Source organism: Diorhabda sublineata, chromosome 2 (assembly GCF_026230105.1).
Source record: "Diorhabda sublineata isolate icDioSubl1.1 chromosome 2, icDioSubl1.1, whole genome shotgun sequence".
Classification (NCBI taxonomy): Eukaryota; Metazoa; Arthropoda; class Insecta; order Coleoptera; family Chrysomelidae; genus Diorhabda; species Diorhabda sublineata.
In genome coordinates, this window is record NC_079475.1 from 22850401 (window position 1) to 22871178 (window position 20778).

The 20778-nt window shown below is 30.7% G+C and overlaps 2 protein-coding genes across 11 annotated transcripts in view; one reads left to right on the forward strand and one right to left on the reverse strand.

Moving 5' to 3' along the window:
* LOC130440434 (obscurin) overlaps positions 1 to 4919 on the reverse strand; it is a 133929-nt gene extending 129010 nt beyond the window's left edge. For 6 of the 7 annotated variants that reach the window (XM_056773560.1, XM_056773559.1, XM_056773555.1 and 3 more), the window contains exon 1: positions 4740 to 4847. The gene's annotated coding sequence lies outside the window, so the exon portion shown is untranslated. Of the gene's footprint in view, positions 1 to 4739 lie in introns of all 7 variants that reach the window. The other variant, XM_056773551.1, reaches the window with a different exon arrangement.
* A 10283-nt stretch (positions 4920 to 15202) lies between these two features.
* The window catches only part of LOC130440437 (elongation of very long chain fatty acids protein AAEL008004-like), a 42270-nt gene continuing 36694 nt past the window's right edge, over positions 15203 to 20778 (forward strand). For 2 of the 4 annotated variants that reach the window (XM_056773570.1, XM_056773573.1), the window contains exon 1: positions 17604 to 17971. The gene's annotated coding sequence lies outside the window, so the exon portion shown is untranslated. Of the gene's footprint in view, positions 15420 to 17603; positions 17972 to 20778 lie in introns of those variants that run through there. The other 2 variants (XM_056773568.1, XM_056773572.1) reach the window with 2 other exon arrangements.

Genomic DNA, 20778 nt, shown 5'->3' on the forward strand with positions numbered 1-20778 from the left:
TTCTAAATTTCAAAAGGCATAATTGGGAGAAGCATTTTTAGTATTGGATTTCACCGAAAATTTTGTTATCACTGCTTCATGATCAGAGACACCTGATTTAAAGACAGTACATTCGGTGGATTCAGGATCATACAATGACACGACATAGTCTATAGTCCTGGAATTGGTCTTAGTTATTCCGGTTGCTGCCGTTAGATGCATGACCATACCAAAAGAATCAAAAATAGACTGAAGATATTTTTGACCAGCACACACACTGGAATAATAAATATGGAAATCACCACTAGAATTAGTTACCATTTTAGAAGTAAGGACTCTAGTAAAGTTAGTATTTTGTGACAAATAGTATTCACTTCAGGGTGTTCTGTAAATACAAACAATATAGAGGTCATAAGTCTTGTGGTAGACGATAAAAAATTCCAATACTTTCGCAGATATTATATCATTGAACTGTGTTATTTCGGAAAATTCGTTTTTTGTGGAAATGATGATACTACCTCCATGAGATAAATTAGTTCTATTGGATCTGGCTACAGTGGTATAGCTTTTGACAAGAACGGGCTCATTATTATTTAACCAATGTTCAAGCATCGATTTCTTCGTGAATAAATTTCTTATTCCATTCTAGTACGTGTAGCTTCATTTCAATAATTTGCGTAGTTATCTTGATCTTTATTAGTATTCTCAAACGTTGTTTGGGTTAGACGAGATTGAAAACTCAGCTTATTATGAGAAGCCTATAAGCGTACACAAATATCTTACGACAATTATGAAAGGTGATGTCACGAGGTAAAGTTAAAAAACTTGTGCAAAAATACAACTATTCTGAAGAACAAGCGAGTCCTTAAGTTTACTCAAGGCTACGAAGCATGTTGGTAGTGAAGGAGCATTTTAAAAGTAAATTTAGTCAACCGATTCGAACAACACCAAAATTTTGACTCCAAAAATTTTACGGAAGGATGAGAATGCAAAATATGCTTTTGGAAGTTTAATGATGATATGAGTCATCAGTAACGGACCTAAAATTGTATTGCTGGGGGAGGGGAAGGTTGGCTGAACAGGTGAAAAGTTTACGAAAGGACCACTGAGTCACTGTATGTGCGTTGTCGATAGTGCTCGTCCATTTCAATGAAAGTAGATAAATGGGACGGACACAAAAATCAAAATACATCATGTTGATTGTATTGTGCGAACTTATTTCAACGTTTAAGCGAAGAAATTAAGAAAAAACGACCGCATTTGGCTAAGAACAAAGTGTTTGTTTCATCAAAATACTAGCTCACATATCTCATGTACCCTATTTACTAGATTTAGCCCCCTCGGATTATTTTCTGTTTCCATACTTGCAAAAATGGCTCGGTGGTCAAAGATTTTCCAGCAATGAAGAAGTGATGTCGGCAGTTAATGGTAATTCTTATAAAAATGATATAGAACTTATTGATGGGAAAAGTGTATGAAGCTAAAGAAGATTACGTTGAAAAATAAATATTTTTTTCCAAAATTTGTGTGTTTTGGGAAGAATACATCAATCAGATACTACCTGCCTACCATATTTATACCGAAATTTGAAGTTAACAAAAATTATAACGTATTTCGATAGAACTATTCTTGCAGATTTTATCAATTAAAATATGATCCATTTTTTGAATTCAATTTCATCTGTTTGGCCATTGCCATTAGCTTGTTATATCATAAAGTTCACAGTTTAGAGATGATGTTAATACCTCATTTTGTAGTTATACTCAATTCAGAGAGAGGACATCGCACTTTTTTTAATGTAGGTTTCTTTGCCTAAAAACCTTTTATAGCTGCTGTCTATCATTCTGTTTAATAGTAATAGAACAGTTGAGGTCTTAGCAGGTTGGTACTCGTATATTTTTGGAATTCGTACACAGGTGTTGAGTCAAATGATTTTCATATAAAATGTATGTTCTGGGCCGGTTAGTGAATATAGATTTTGAAGAATTTGTAGCGGATAGTTAGTATTTGCTCAAGATTTGTATGAACAGTACATTTCTCTAAATGTATACTTAGCATATTTATAATCTGATAGATTATTGTTAATTGAACGTAGATTAGAAGATTTTTATATCATTTTGGTATGGGAAAATAAATACGAATAGATCCATGAGAAATAACGAATACAAAGTGAACATTATTGGAAAAGAATATTGGTTCCAATTACCTCAATATAGTCGAATATTTCCGCTTTCTTTTGGATTAGTACGCACAACCGATTCTCTTTGGGATGCCCCTCTTGTACTCGCCTTCAACAAAAAAACTGAGTTTGCGGGCACGAAAGAGCGTGCACTTTCCGATATAAACCAGATAGAACTGGAAAAACTATTTTCACTGGTCATAGATTAGGATAGGTTAGATGCCTAATTGGATTTCTGGTTTCGTACCGGATGTGTCCCCAGGTGGTGGATAAGGCAACGACGACTGTCAGCTATGACTGGTACTGGAGAAATCTGGAGCGACTCAAAGCTAGCATTGGAGGAGGAATTGACCTGCGAAAACAAATTTCTTTCCGACTTGCCCCCATGAAAGAGGATGGTGGTTTAGTGTATTTCCTCATTACGTATCGATCTCGTCTTACCTTTTCATCACCCCTACCTTCAGCACACTTCACTTACGATGTTTCAAAGAAATCAGAAGTTGGTTCTATTCCGAAATCTTTCCAATATTTTACTAATATGTTGTAGTTTCCATAAAAGAAGTGCTATTTTCCCACGTTATTATACTACAGAAATCGAATATTCGGTTTACATTGTCGACATTAACCAACCGTCAAACTCAAGATATATCTCAGCCCAATAAGCTCCCGCTTGTAAGCAAAATATCGTTAATTAACAATAATTTTACTTGTGATACTTGAAATTTTTAATCATTTTCATTATATTCTGCTAGTATTTTTTGTTTAATAAAAAATTTGAATCCATTTGATTCAAGTTTTCAAATCAATTAAGGGAATATCAAAATAATCAGATATTTCAACGTGTTATCCACAAATTGCAATATTATTTATTGATGAAATATGAAAATAAACAAATGTAATTATAATAAAACACATTTTACTACACTTCATTGTAGTTTAGGCTAAGCTGAAACTGTTGTCTTTCGACGGTATATTTGCGACACTCGGTCAAAATGTGCTTCATGGATAGATACGAGTTGCAGCTGAAGCAAAACGGTCTGGGAGTAGTAGTCATAAGGTATCCATGAGTAAGTCTTGAATGGCCGATTCTTACTCTTCTTATCGCAGTTAAGTCTTGCCTTGAGAGACCAGCGAAGATAATAAGTTGGATACCAATTGAGCGCTGTATTTCTTTTGACCTGTGATTTTAAATACTTTCCAATGATTACATTGTCGGTGATGGTAGATGTAGTTGCAATTTTTGCCTGTTGGTCTGCTAGTTCGTTGCCTTCGATACCAATGTTTGAAGGTAACTGCTACTCCCTGGGATGAGATAAGCTAGTAGGAGTCATGTATTGATTGGACAATAGGGTGTTCGGTAAATAAGTTTTGGACAGCGTTACAGGTTGATGGGATTAGGGAAGATTTTATGGCAATTTGTGACTTTGTAACAGAGCAGCTTACACCTGTTTCATTTCTGGATGCATCAGTGTATAACACTAAATCATAGTGGTTATTCGTTATTATATCATTAAAATCATTTATAATTAATTGTTGGTGTTGTTTGCTTATTGTATATCATAAGGAATATGTTGAATTTGTGTAAATTGTAGTTAAAAATTAGATTTATAGCATAAATTCATTGATGGATAATTTGCAGTTACATCATTCAACAGAATGATTCCATAATTGGTTTTGTTTGAGAAATCTGAGTTTGATTAACGGTGGAAGTGATGATTACGATACATCTCACCTACGACTTTGTATACTAAAAATTCATTGCACTTACTTGATTGCTGTTGCAGCTTTTTTCACACAACGAATACCATTGCATCAAAATTAGAACATGCCCTATTATTAAAAAAGTCAACTTATTTAGAAATTGCTTTATTTGACAGCCAGCCTATTTATTGACAAGAATAATATTCGATTTTCTAATATTTTCACTTTAATCAGTATTTAAAATTTTGAGGATAAATTTTTTAAAATAAGAGTTTTGTGTAGGATATCACAATATCGCAGTCAAAATCAAAAGTATTAATAACGTTGAATTTTCTAACTATTTACCATAATACTCAGCAATAGCAATGGGATATTTTAGTTACTTATAGGTTCAATCAAAAATTATAGTAGTATCTTCTAGTATTGTTAATTAATTGACACTGTATGAAAACTACATATACCAAATTTCCAGGTTTGAATCGAAATTAATCTTGCATAATATTGAAAATGCGTCTAATTTTTTCTATAGAATCCACTTCTCTTAAATACACTGTGTGTTTGATGGTTCTAAAAAGTCGAACCTTGAATTGGCTACAACTTTAACGATGATATAATTCACATATAAAAACAATGGAACTGTATTCTTAATTAAATTAACAATTCCATAATATTGAAAATATAAAAAACGATATGTCAACTTATTTGTGGACAACTTTTTCAAAAGCTAAGTTAGGATATTTTCAAACATGTTAATATATATATATATATATATATATATATATATATATATATATATATATATATATATATATATATATATCCTACATGCATTGTTTTACAAACCCAACAAATTAAAACATTACACCAACAACATACACACCTCGGGATACTTCTTTCAACATTGCATGTTGACAACTATAAATAAACTTAAGCAAACTGGCAGCAAAACACTGGCGGATCGTTCGAAGCAAACTAACTACTTATTTTGTCCGCATCTTGATGTATTAGATACTATTTTTGGCACAGAGAGTCAGTCAAAATCACCGCCAATATTCAAACTATCCCGCAGGAAATGATTGGGGATATTTTATTTGTAGTATATCTAACGATGTGCCATAATTACTTTCGACTCCCGTTGTTTTGGATATGAACGAAAGCTTCTGTAACGTTTAGTTGACTGATTTTAGTGATAATATAATTCGAAAGGATTTTAAAACAAGGGAATTACTATATTAACCAATTAATTTGTTTGTTTACATGAAATTGTCTAATCGAAGCTAAACTAACTTTTAATCAATCTATTGACTTTCTGGCTCTTGATGGAAATACGTTATAGGAAGATTGGAAGATTCGATAGTACCGCGTGAACTGAGTGACTACATTTTCATTTGAAACAGAACGTTATGAAACTTTCGAATTAAATTTTTACCAAAACGTAAAAGATTTATAATTTCTCACAAAAATGATGTTACTAACTTCAATAACATTTATTAAGGAAAGAAAAACGACAAATAGCATTAATTATAGCATTGGTCGTGTGTTTTTCATCATTAGTTATGTGTAGGGAAGATTCTACACCGTAAGAAGATCGATAAAACACAGAAAAAATCGACTTTTTATTTCTGTTTGATGCAAGAAATGCTCCTATTGCTTTGTATAATAATTTGCATGAGAAAAAAGTAACATATCTATGTTTATGTTTTTCTTTTACTTTTTTTTAATCTTCACAACTGGGCACATTCCCAGCATAGGTTGGTAATATACCCATAGTGTGTTATTATCATAGAGATATTACAAATAGAGTAGGCATGTTATAGGCGCCCATACAAGTGGAAGCGTCTGGCCGATAGAAAGAGAAAAAGAATAATTTATGTATTGCTGTCTCTGTCTAATGGTACATCTTCCTACATACTGTTGATAAACGAAATCTAGTGCAATGAAAACAATTGTATATTTCCCAAGTAATATTCAATAAAAATAGGTTGAGCTAATTTACAAATCATTAGGCTAAGCCTCTCAGCCCACAAAGTTTTGAAGTACTTCACACTATGTATATCCATGAATGCACGGTGGCCGAGGTGTCAAGATCTCGGCCATTAGATTTTGTATTTTTCGGTTTGATTCTCGCAAATACAATTTTTTTAAAAATTTTTTTATGGTAATATATTTATAGAAATTAATTAATTTTGCAAGGCTAATTAATTATCATTATAACTGAAAATTTATTCCTATTGTATTAATCAAAATTTTTGATTGCATTGCATTATATCAGCATTATTTATCAGTAGTACACGTAATTTGAAGAATAAGTTCAGTTTATCAGTACGTAAACAAAATAGAATACTCTGAGGACCAAAACTTAATTAGAATTAAATAAAACACTTTATTCAACAATTCTTTATTAATAAATTAGTACAACTTCATAGAAAACCAATATGTATACTAATATTACTTCCGGGTTTTCAATGAAATCTTTTTAATTGCGTATGATACATTCGATTATATTATATTTCAAATCGTAATTCATGCACATCAGCTATTTTTTGCTACTCAATAAAATTTAATATATTCCAGTTTGGAAAAAGCTTGTGTTTACTTAAAACTGTAAGTTCCTTCATAAAATATTTGTCAGCAATAAATAACGACTAGCCATTTTTTACGCTCATTACAAATTATTTCGCACAGTATCTTAATAATGAGATTTACAAGAGTCGATTCGTTTTATCTATATCGAGATCCACAACAAATATCTGGAACAAGAAGTAAAGATATACTCATGAAAAGCTATTTAATAATAAATTTTGTAACGCTTATCTTTTCATAGAGGAATCAGGTGAATTTTGTTGAGATTTTTCGCAAATGGCTTTCAATCACTTGCTTCGTTATGTGCATATAATCTTTTGCTGGGAGAAATATCTGTGGATTGCAAAGTGGCAATTTCCTAAAAAAATAAGTGTAAAATCAATAAATGTATCTATATACGATAACAATATAATTATGAGCGTAGAAATAACCTTTTGAGATTTGTACGATTACCATCAAACCATGTATTACTAAATACAGTTTACTGTGTGATTTGCTCTTGTAACACTTGAGTTAAAGAATTATTTCTTGAAATGTTGTCGCAATGGCTTTTTGACAGATTACTGCTCGTATCCAAATCCACAGCCACATATGAATTTGATATAAGATAACTGACAGGCTTACAAAAATCTTGCTTATTTTCACCAAAAGCTTCACTAGTATTTGAAGGCAAATAATTGTTGATAGAGGGTAGCAAATTAACTACGGTATTTACAGAAACATTACTGTCACATGACTGTTTTTGCAAATACAGTTGTGCTTCATCTTTTGTGACTGGATAGCTAACACTTTGAACTTTATCTGTTGATACAAATCTGCAAGGGACCACAGTTTTCCGTAAAGATTCCTTCATTTTACTTCCATCACAGACTTCATAGACATTCGTATCAAAATGATCACTGCAAAGTTTTGTATACTTGGTTATAGAACTTAGTCCAGCAAAAGCCATCCATTCCTGTCTTAAACCATCATAATCTGGAAATCTACAATAAACAAAACATATTTTGATGATAAAACATTATATATATAGTACTCATTTTTATAACACTTCTTTTTTAATATTGTGCATACAATCAAAACAACATTTTAGCTAACTACTTCTTGAATTACTTATACGGACTTACTTATGAAACCTGCGACTTTTATCTTCAGGTATTCGCTCTTTTTTGCAGAGAACACAGTAGTAAGGCATATTCGACAACAAATGTTTGATAATCTTTATCATATTATTTACATTGGGCAAATATAATATTTATTTACAGACGTACAGGTTTCGTTCGCACTTTAGCGTTGCCCGTTGAATCAAAGACACGCATGCGCAGTACGCAACAAAGAAAGAGATAAAAATACATAAATGACACTCTTTCTCTTTTCATTCGCAAGACGCTCTCACTTGTAGGCATGCCTACTCTATTGGTAATATCTCTATGGTTGTTATGCTCATCGATAATTCTAATAGTAGAAAGCAAACAAGAGTAAGTATTCTACATTTTTTAATTTTATTAACAAGAAAAAAGGATTCTCTTTATAACAACTTAAACGCAAATAAAACAAAAATTATATAACTTATTATGAACAGTCTTTTTGTTTATCTGATCACAAAGTTTGCAGTTGAAAGAGAGAGAAATACTTTATTGTCGAAAAATTGTTACAATTTGTAGACAAAAGCTTGTAAAAACTGAAAAACAAACATAAAAATAACTAAATTAAGATACAAATAAAATCAAATTTCAATATACAGAAGAAAACCACAATGAGTAACAAAATATAGGTAATAGTAATAGGTAATTATTAGTATATAAGTCCAGAGCAAAAATTTAATCAGTATACAGCATGTACGAAATTAAATCGTATTATTAGAAGTCGTTTAAAGAGTAAAAGACACTTTCCAGTAAATATGCCCTCAAATTATTGCGGAATGCGGGAAAAGATGATATCGATTTGATTTCAATTGGAAAGTGATTGTGCATTTTTACTGCATCGTGAAATATTTAGCCCTTAACTGGAGTGAACGTAGAGTGGGTAGGTAAAGATCGAGCTCCGCGTTCCTAAGTGGAACGATCTTCCTGAAATTAGAGAAGCGTGTTTACGAATTAGTCAAACGGATTCAGATGATTAAAAGAGGAAGAGGAAGATTCAGAAAAATATTTGAGGTGTCTCACTACTCCCGCACTCATGTTCATTTACTCTCAATATGTTTCAACATATTCAACAACTTTGTCAAAATCTTCCTATAAATAGATTGTCGTCTATTCTACAGTTTGCGAGCTTCATTCTATCAAATTATTCTAAATAGATTATTTTGCATCAAATGATGTGTTTGGTTATCTCTAACTACGGACATCAAGACACAAATTCTTTCGTTTGCCTAACTCCTAAGATAACTATATACTATTTGTATTGATCAATATCATTCCCTATCATTATCGACTTTCACTCTTTACATTTGATGTCATTGATTCCAGTACACTATAATTATTATTATCTTGATGTACTTTATACCACAATCAACATTCCCCAAAATTTCCACCAACTATCGAAAGTATTTAAATATATATCACAATTCATATTTCCGCAAAATTCTATTGATACTGTATCCAATGAATTTCTGGAGCCAAACTTAATAAACTTCATTGCCCAAAGTGGAATTAACACTTGGAAGGATCAGTTTGTGCATGTCATAATATTTATTTTTATTAATAGTCGCGTAGTTTAATGTATAATATTATGACAAAGTGAAGCACAAAATTCATGAAACGTACAATATTTTGAAAAAAAAAGTGTTAAAACGCGTCAGCTGCATCCGCATCATTTGACCTTAATAAAAAGAATGAAACTTAAATTTATCAGCCATTAAGTTAACTAAACTAAAGGTTTAAACTATGTCCCGTTCACTATTTGACTGAAGGGAAACTCACTAGTTTACGTTCATTCTATGAAAACGATAACTTGGTTATCGAAACGTTCGTCGAACAGTTAGTCCAGTCACTTTAGGGTTTCACCTCGGAATTTGAGATAATGAGCTGGAAACTCGTATATAGCTTCATTTTGACGTTCTAAAAGTTGTCTCAAAAGTCTCATATTATCTCATATTTGACCTCGAATAATTTACGACGCAGGCACGAGCTATATACGAGTCTCCAGCTTATTATCTCAAATTTCGATGTTGACCCGTTTTTTTGCCTAAACTGACTGGACTGTGTAATTTTGAGTGTTGGTGTGGTAGTTTAAACAGTGTGTCTAGTATTAATATCACCAATGGTTTCCGCAATTTCAACTTAGTTCCTTTAAACTGGTTATCCAGCAGCAGCAGAATATTGAGAGCATAATGTGATGGCGTACCATATTGTTGAAACCATACTGGGATTCAAGTTTTCCCTATTATTTGGACCTGGAAATATCACTAAGCTGTTAAATTCTCGCAGATGAAATAAGGACCAATTAATTTTCCCCTGAAGATCGATACTACACTATCCAGAAAATTTGGGTTTGCATCAAGATTTCTCAATTTTCCTCTGTCTGGATCAACTCCTAAGAGCTCATAAAAAAGTTGAACTATTTATGGAGCAATTTTTGATTTCTTCAAATCACACTCCACTATAAACGAAGGACCAACATAATCACTAACTTTGCTTAGACGCTTATTCATATTCTTACAGATGTTGAAGCATCCCTCACACTTTTCATGTTAAAAAAATTTGTAAAATTTGTGTTTGCTGTTTTTAGTAATAGGAGGTCTTCCAAAAATGCTTCTTCATGACTTTTAAGTCTATGGCGGTAACCTACGATCATTAGAATTTCTATTCTTTCTATTTCGGTTAAATCAACCAGAATAGTAGCAAACAGTTGTTTAGAAAAAATATCTCACAAGGTGACATTAAGCTTTCAATTATATAGTTGTTTTCAGAAATTCAAAATTTTTTTTATTTTGTTTTAAATTAATTCTCTCAGTTGTTTTACTATTTGAATTTTATGCATCACTTTATCACAACCCTGTATGATTAATACCTTTGAAAAAGTATTCACAAGAAGTTACTAGTCAAACTGCCTACCTAGAAAATTAAAAAAATTCCGAGGAAATATTTTTTAATGGCCAGTAATTAATTATAAATCTGTGTATATTGAGAATAATAAATTTCCACATCAAAAATTCCAATGCACATTACCGTTTTAAATAAAAATCACTTTTGGAAAAATTTCGAATCAAACTTGATTTATTAACATACTGTTTATGATATTGATGTTTATAAATAGCGCGTGTTGGTTCACATCAATATCTAAAATATTAACAAGGCAATAACGAAATATTTATTACACTTATTTGTTAGATGGTTAATAATGTCTAATGCTTATTCAATCCACTTACAGGCTATTGGTGGATATTTATTGTGCCATTATAGAGCTGTTTTCGACATCTAACCTCTCAATTTCAGAGCCCTCTAAGTTCTATGCTGGCTTTAAGGAGGTTAGATTTTCCCTCCTACAGGTACCTTGGCCAAAGCGTTCTTTGCCTATGGTAGCAAAAATCACACTTTCCGTATACCGACAGACATGATCTCATCGAGTGCTTCTAAGGTAGTAGTGTTCTGCTAGACATCCAGTGAGAAGGTTTTGATTGTTCCCAGAACAAAATAATTCTAGATTTATCTGTATCAATGTTTCAAAGGAATTTTTTGAAATGCCTGCATGTTTCCTTTTCAGTTACCTTTGTCGTCTGAAACTCTCCGCTTCTCACAATTTTTCTTTTACTAGAAAAATGAGACTCTGTTAGTTTCTTATTGGTTCAGAATTCCTATTTCAGCTTAATGAATGGAAGCTTAGTGTTTCAATAACTGTTCAAATATTAGAATAAATCGCTTTTCGGATAGTTTATTTCAAACTATCTTTTACTAGTAATTGCAAGTATATTTTCAGGAGAGGTGCTCTGACCTAGACGATAATGAGTATTCGATATTAGCTCTAAATTTTGAGTTATGTACTACTTTTTAATCTCTTTCTTTCTATCTCAAGATAGTGCTAGATTCCTTTAGAATGCTTATATTTTTTATTAATACTTTACTTTCAAGATTTGATTAGATGTACGTAGAAAGAACCATATTTCCCAATTTTTGGTACTTTTATTGTATGCACCTTCTCTATGTGAATGTGTGAATGGATAAAACTTTTAGTTTGTATAATATTCTCAGTCATGCGCACATAGACTTTTGTCTACAATACAATAAAGTGTTATTCAAATTTTCATTCTATTTCTAAGCCCTCTAGAGACAGGAGTTTCATAATTCCATCTTCAAGGTAAATTACATCTTATATATTAAAAAAATTGATGATTTCCATTCCGAGTCCGTTCAGGCGTTCTACCCAACCGATTTTCTTAATTTTTTTTTCAATGAAAGGTATTGATGCACAGATCAGCCATCAACCATCGCATTTCATCTAATTTTCACCATTCTCAAGTTATACTCAAATGCGATTTCCCCCTGTACATTACTTATGGAAGTTTTTCACATACACACGTTCTATCCTCAATATCTCAGGTTCTATTCAAGATAGAGACTTCGTTTTGGTTTAAGAACACACGCTGAAACACCTTTTTTCTTTTGAGATTTTGAACACTAAAAATATATGTTCTACAAGTGATAATAATAGAGGACTTTTCGTTGTTGTCAAGTGTATTGTCTTATGATTTTTGAGCGTACAGTTTTACTTAGCTGCTATGATTCATTGTCTAATTTTATCTTGAAAATTACATATTTTCATATCTATTTGTCTTGATATTTGTACTTTTATATCCGTTTATTTTTTTTCATCCATTTCTCCATCATTATACTTTCCTTTCATTGCATTTTCTCTCACATTTATTGCGGCTTTTTTATTTACCTTTGGGTATAAATAATTTTTTCAGCAAACATTTTTGCCAAAAATCAATTGCTTGGAGTGCTTCATCGATTAAGGTAGACAATTATAATAATCACAAAATATATAAATCGGAATCGAACGATTACGAATTTTTTTGCTATCCGTTAATGTAAACTATTTTATTTCTGTATAGTACCAATCCTTGGGGAGGTTTCTTATGCTTATTTTTTTGGTAGGTGAAAAAATTCAGTAGTGTTTTCCTCCTATAAATTGAATATGAAGTGAGGTTTATCAAGTATTTTTAAAAAAGCTCCCTCATATAGTTTACAGCTTTTTTACTTCGGCTTATATCATGATCACTAGTCTATTATATCAAATTTTTCCAACATAGCAAAATCATACACAGCTTATCAGTTTTTCTGTACCTACTTTAAGAAGTTTTAAAAAATCCAACTTGTCTTGAATATCTGAAATGTGTTTCAATTTTTAATGGTAGATGATAATCTAAAAGTAGATTAGCCACAAGAAAAACTTTATGAGCTTCTACAGTAGTTCCTTGTAACATAATCCTTGTTAACGTTTGTTGTTGTTGTTATTTTTATTATCCCGTTCAAATAAATAAAAGGTTGCGCGTGTGACCTTTCAAAACAAATCAGGAACTACTACTTTTGGGAATAGACATTGGAATATACTCCAAAGAAAGATGTGAGGGAAGTTACTGATTCATAGCTAAAATTTATTTTTATGTATCTAGATATTACGTGACTTTATTTTGTTTTAATTATGAAGGATTAAGCGATAAGGTAGACAAATACTTAAAACAGATATTATGTCGTCGAAAAAGTAACCAGAATCAATATTTTTATCAACGTCACTTTGAATATTGAATTTTAAATTCTCTGAGTTTAAAAATTTTTACAAGAATTAATATAATTTATATTTTTTTTGATAATTCATGGTTAGTTAATGCAGTTTTATTTTTTTATCGTGTATTGAAGACCTTTTAGTCTATTTTTCAAACACTATAATTTTTTTTGTTCCAACAATTATCAAGAAAAACTAATTTTAAAACAGATACCTAAAATAAAGAGCATTTAGAAGCTTAAACATATCAAAAGGTCTGAGAAATAAGAAATTAAAGAAGTTTATATATATACAAAGTATATTTTAATAGTGATTTCAGCTAAACAAATGACAACAAACAAATTGGAACCTGAAGCTACAAGTGAAATATGAACTGTTACAACTTATGATGTTTCGTTATGAACTGCCAATAAAATGTTGACGCCAACACCTGCTGAGTTGAAGGAAATACTTTTTTGTCGATTAAATATTTTGCATAATATAACAAATGATTGAATAATTTGTAACTTGTTGCCAGTTTTATAAAAATATACTTGTAAAAATATAATTCTGTCACCACATGTGTAGCACAAGTAGTATTTCGAACAGAAAAATGCAAAATAAATTAGGAACAAAGATAAATCATGACTTTGATTTATCACTGTTATATCTATGTAGGAAAAGCTATATATAGTGCTGGAGAAGAACAACTATGACATAATAAAATAAACTTTAGAGCACCTAGAATGGCATGCTCATTAGAGATCAAATTGAGACCATATAAATTGTACTACGTACCAATAAATAAAAAGAGGAAGAGAAAACTGAGGAACTTTTCAATTTCCTTTTGGTTTTGTTTCGAGGGTTTCTCTTCTGGGTATATTTATTTGAGAGTTTAAGACTTTCTCATGTCTATAGCGTTACGAAGTCAATTAGTTTAGAGACTAAATCTTTCATGTAGTTCCTTGGTAGAGAATGTCGTATGTGTACTGCACGCTTATTGAACTATTGTGTTAACATAGAATATGCTCCGCAACTCTTCCCTTTTTCCAACATAATCTATATAAAGACTTTGACTCTTATTATTTTAAGATGTCTATAGAATCTTTTTAATGGACACAACAGATTAGCGTTCCATATTTGTGGTTAATATGCTGTTGATTTTGCATTAATCTGTGCATTGTAGATTCGGCCTTTACTTGGACGAAAAAGTAGAAAGACGGAAGATTTAACTAAATTTGTAGCTGTGTTCTTATATATTCCATGACACACGGTCAAGCTTGATTTATGCATTACTGAATAGCTGTATGTTGTCTATTTACTGTGTTTTCGTCCACCATACTACCGGCTCATTGCTAATCAATGGCTTTTACACAGTTGCGTATAATCAAACGGTTTTGTAGGATTCAGTCCTCAATTCTTACTACATATTCTTTTGCATCTGCATACGCTTATTAAATCATTTATATTACGTGAGTATTCTATGTAAATCTTCGATAGAAATGTCACTTATGGTATTACATTAGATTCTATGGTAAATGAGGTTGGCGGACATCCTCATTTGTTGAGGATCGGAAATAAAATAACTAATAATTCTAATGACATTGTTTGCGATGAGGAAGAGGAAGGATGAAAGGTCTTTCAAGACTCAGTGAATTGCAAACATATTAAACATACATACATACCTATGTCTAGTACTGGTAATTTTAAGCCTGGGAGTGTAAATTTTCAAGTTAATCTACTACAAGTACCCCTTGTTTACTCTAGTATAGGGAGCTGCCTACACTCTTTTCGACACCACCAAATTTAACAATGAAAAGTTTCCGTGGATAAATCTAAGAGGAGAACTAAAGTTCATTAGAATTCTGGGGATAGAAATCCTTCCTTTGGGTGTCTTCCCACGGCCCTTGCTTCGATGGTAGCTTGATACAGAGTAGATTTTATTATCCTGATTGTCAGATTTTGTTTTCAAGTCTCTAAAGTTTTCACCTCCTAACCTACTATAATGTTACATAGTGGAATTATATCTAGGCCTTAAGATATGTCATAACTGGCAACTGTGTAATACTTTGTAATATAACCTCAATATTAGTATGCCTAGTTTTTATGTGAAAATGGAATTTTAGTTATATGCATCTTGAAAATATCAATGAAACATCAAATTAATATGTCTTTAAATACCGTCATTAGTTTTTAATGGAACAGTTTTCCAAAAGTGTATGAGGACAGTTTGCTCTTAATAGTGAAAGATTTGCATGCATTAAACGTCGAAGCTTCAGTAAGTAGATAAAACCGTTTTAATTAGTATGTAAGAACTATTTTGTTTTTTTGTTCTTGTATGGTATACCGAAATTTGATCTCAAAAGTACTCAGACCTTTACTCAATGGTACAGAATGTTATTTCAAATGTACAGAAGAGTGAGAATATTTTGTGCTAGTCTCAAATAATATAATTTGAAATAGTTCTAGTGACAATTACTTTATAATTTGATAATTACCACACTTAATTCAGTTCATTTTGTTTGTTCAAATGGAGTTTTATATTTAAATTATCAACCTGTTGACTTAAAGCTTTCATCTTCCTCGTTCTTGATGATAAGATATGATTCAATTAAAAAATAATTGTGAAATATTCAATATTATTTGACCTTTTTAATTTTATTTCAGACGGAACGATCTATTTTGTATTTTTGTCATTCTATGATAGTACTTTTAACTAAATCTACGCGGTTTATATTCCTATCGTTGGTAGACAGTTTCTAATCACGGACTCAATGAAAAAGTCAGTTTTTGAAAAAAAATTACAAGTTATATCTTTAAAGCTCTTTTCAGTCTTACACGAAGAAAAAATAATCAATTAAAAAACACAGTTCATTAAAAATGCAGTCGAAAATGGAAAAAGTAATTTGAAAAATATGCTTGGGGACAATTTAAATCTGAACCAAGTTGCATCCCCGAGGACCACAAAGTTGAGCTCAACATTTAAAAAAAAATCAATTCCCTTGCTACCCTTTAACTTGAACATATCAAATTTGATACACGATATGAGACTGTTTAGGATAATAATCTGAAGAGTTTATTAAGGATGACCTAACCTGAAAATTTTACTGTCATTAGATTTAAAATTTTTTGTTTTCATACATTGATAAAACTCTGTCATTACCAAAAAAAGTGACAAGAAAGTCAACTGTTGGCTATGAATTAATACATCAAATTTTACAATTTGTTATTCAGTCCTTCCAGTAATTAAATTGTTATAATTTTTTTATATAAGTGAACAATTCTCATGATTGATTACACAATTCTCGACCAACAACTCCGATATTCTTCCACGCTTCTCCTATAGTTTCTTCATAAGAACTTAACACCATATTGATTTGTTCGCTAAATAAGAATTTTATTGAAAAAAAAAATATAAAAATTTAATTTCTAGAAGAACCAAATTACAAATTCTCCAGTTTGATATAGGAATTTGTGGCCACATAGTTACTAATAAGTCTATTCCCCATAATAATGAAGTGTAGACGTTTAATGCATACTGTGAGTTCGGAGAAATAAAATTTTAAATTTCAATTTTTTATGATATTACTGTATTTCTTAGTAGCAAACTATATTTCACATCAACATCCTTGACACATCCTTGACCATGGATTTTAAATTTACTGTGAAGTCGATTTTTGAGCTAATTATGAGAAAGTTATAATATACATTTACACAATATTTTATCAATATCATCACCTATTATTAAATCATTATTAAATTCTATTTGTACCAAGAAACGCGCCAAAAACTTGTATGTTCGTGTTTTTCAAAAATCTTTCCACTCAGTATCGATATCAATAAGTTTTGGTGATGATAAAATCGACATTGATTTGTATTTCTAATTTCTTAATACAAAATAGCACAATATGTTACCGAGGACCCTCAGGGATATTAGATTGATACAAATTTACACACCATATAATGGATGTATATTGAAGATAATATTTTTTAATCTACACGAAATCGGAAGCTAGATTTTTCGGTACTTAGAAGTTAAATGAATGACAAAATGACTTTATAAGTCAAAAGATGATCATAAGAAGTTAGTGCTGGAAATCACATGAATGAAAACTATAGAAGACTTGGTTAACTCATAAAAATACTTGAAGATATAGTTAGTATAATATTAAAATAGGTTCCTACGTGATCCAATTCTGATCAGAATTATTTGAATTGGATATGGAATTAGCATGAAAACAGGCTTTTTTTCTCAAAATTTTTATATATCTAGCTTTATCCATTCATATCTAATTACAGAACATTTAAATTACAATTATTTTTAAAAGAACACCATAATGAGTATTTGAGTATCTGTATCTGTATACAACATCTGTATACAACACGATATAATTTTTACATACATATATAGCAGAGAGGAACTCGTCATTTTTGTCCAATATTAACAAGTTTTCTATTCCAGATTATGTTTTTCATTCAAACCTCAAAATATTTATTTGTGTGAACTCAAGTGAGATGTTTGAATCCCTGCTCTCGTAATTTCTCTTCAATAACTCCTGGAATTGGGATTGGGGAAGGAAGCTACCTCCGATATTGAATATTTGTAGGAATTATGAAATTATTTGGGAATGTGTAAAAGTGCAGGAGGCAATTATTGTACTTATGATACAAATTAAGGTTCATCGAACAGGTTTACCTGTGCGACCGGAATGTTTATGGGAACACATTTGCCCGGTTTTTTGTACATATGCCGACGTTCGCTTGACTCACGCAGGCAAATCTGTACAAGTATCCTCACCAGTAAACCGCGACTTGTGTGGATTACTTAAGGTAATTGAAAATTTAATTATTGGGTCTGCAAATTTAGATAATGAGAAACTAACTATACATACTCACTTTAGGAGTTTTTACAGCAAGACATTTAGTTGTTAGTATTGTTCAGGAACTAACGAAGGAAATGAAAAGGTTGAGTAATATACCATGCAAGTTTATCAGTTAGTATTGAACTGGAGGAGAAACGTTCAATTTTTTTTGGTATTTTCAATTCATTTTTTCTTTTTTGAGCTCGACGTTGATAAATAAAACTAATGCAGAAGGTGAAATAATAATCAAGATAATTAATGCCAACTATAAATAACTCGTACTGATTCCGGTAATTTTAATTTGATTGATTACATTTCAAAATATAATTGCAGCCATTTTTAAATGTTATCAGCCTAAATTTAGGTAACGTAATCTAAATCATTTTGATAAAGTTCATTTATTTCCGATATTTCCCCCATGGCCTCAGTGTCTGGTCTTCATTAATCGATTTTTTCTTATTTTCATATTTCGTTGAATATCTTTAAGGATAATAATAAAAGAGAATGGAGAAAATATTGAGATTGACATATAGGGGTATTGTTTTTATCCTACAAAATCGGAGAGTGTGCTTTCGTTGACGAATGAAATGCCATTTCCTCGACTTTTACATCACGCATACCAGAGTAATCAACTTAGGTTATGAGAAGGCTTCAAAAAAATTGCAGTTGTTGGTCAAGGGATGAGGAAATTTGGTTACGTGGCTTCTTCTCGGGCTTTCTCTCAAATATTATTACTTAAAACCGAATCTTCTATATCTTAAGCCATATTATTATTAATATTTGGCACTTGAAAGGACAGGCAAAAAAACAAAGCTGTTATTTATTTCCAAATTGATTTGTTCGAATTCTTGCTCAAAATTAGTCTTTCCATTTATCACATTTCACCTGAGGTACGTTTCCTGGCAAACACATTATTTCTTCAGCCAGTTATATAGATGGAAATATGGTTGGACAGCGTTGTAACATTTTAGGTATTATTGTTGAATTCAGAATAAGGATAAAAAATAACAGTTGAAATAGGAATGTCGTATATTAATCAACATTTATAAAATATTTTAAATAGTAACAAACATGACTAGATTCATACTGACTCACAAAAAAATGACAATGAGCGGTGTCTGTTTTTAGACACTCGATTGGGTTGTTGACTTCAAGAAGTGAGAGATGGACAGGAAATGTTTTCTCTTTTAACGTGTAAGAAGAGTTTTTATTCTAATCACTTTAATGAAAATATTAAGTCTTTTACTTCCAAAAATACTGTTATGTTATGATATTTGCTCAATACTGCAAAATTAGTTCATTTAAACCCTGTTATTTGTCTCGCCATTCCGATATTTATTTTATTTTATTTATTAAATTCGATGTTAAATACTTTTTAATGTTTCTTATAAGTAGATAACTGAATTCTTCAGTACAATTTTGATAATTAAGTATAGATTTATAAAACATTATAACTATAGAATTTATTATTAATGTTTCTGCTTATTATGCTGCAATTAGAATTTTCAATAAATTTCTTGTGAATGTTTCATATTTATAGATGCAATTCATACTCAACTTCTCCAAAGTTTTTCATAACAAAATAGAATGAACGATATATCAACGATAAAATAGATAGTTTCGAATAGATAATTTGTAAAGAACTCAATTTGAATTCCACGATTGAAACAGCTTGCCATCATTGAGCCTTAGTTTAATTTTAACTCAACAAAACTTAAGACACACAATGATTTTCATGAATTTTATATAGTAAAAAATATAATTTTTTTATATGATAAATTTAGGTATTCACTTTAAAGTTTTTGAAGTTCTTTGAAAAAAAGCCGATGGTATCAGCGACCCCATACACATTTTTTATCTGAAATCGGAGAAAAAAAGATAAATTGAATTTTTTGCAGGAGTCAAACGAAAAATAATATTCCGATATCTGATTCATATACAGCCAAATACTATTAAGGAGTCAACTACTAATTTTCAGAACGATTACTTAAATCATTTCCATCTAGCGTGTACGCAAGTTCGAAAAAATAAACCAATACTGTAAATTCACTGAATCTAATCAATCTAGCAATAAGATACTGATATCTCACTAGACCTAGAGTTCCAGTAAGTAATTCAACGATAGATTAATAATCTAACCATAAAATAGCTTTTATCTTATCTTTATAGATATCGCAGAAAGACTTGAATGGAAATTTGATTTGACAAATCAAGAGTGAAGTTTTAAAATTCTTATACTTTTCTATTTAATCTAGGATTTTGTTATACTGCAACTTTTTGAGAGCGGATTATGATACAACTTTTTTTGTAGACCAGCGTAATCTATTGATTCAAGGTCCAGTAGGAAGTGTCTAATTGACCTGGTTAAGTTGAATGTGGTTTAACAACTATAAACATAATTGAATGTTGGTTCTAGTAAACGTTAATGATAACAGACTGTACAATTATCGAACTTTCTAATATATTTCAAATTGATAAATGGATTGAGTTATAATTTTTACCTTGGAAATTTTGGTTAATTTTTCTAGTTGCATCCATCAGAAATAAAAACTATATTCTTACACATCAATACTGTCTCTCTCTATCTTGCAGCCGACGCAAAAAAAAGAAACAGCCATAACATTAACATACACATGTTTACTCTGATACAAGTTATGAAGTAATCGACGAAGACATAATCGTTAGATTTTTCCAACATTTTATAGTGGAAGATGTATTTTTTTCGATATAGTTACTGTGAAATTATTATTAATAGAGAATAAATTGTATTGGAAA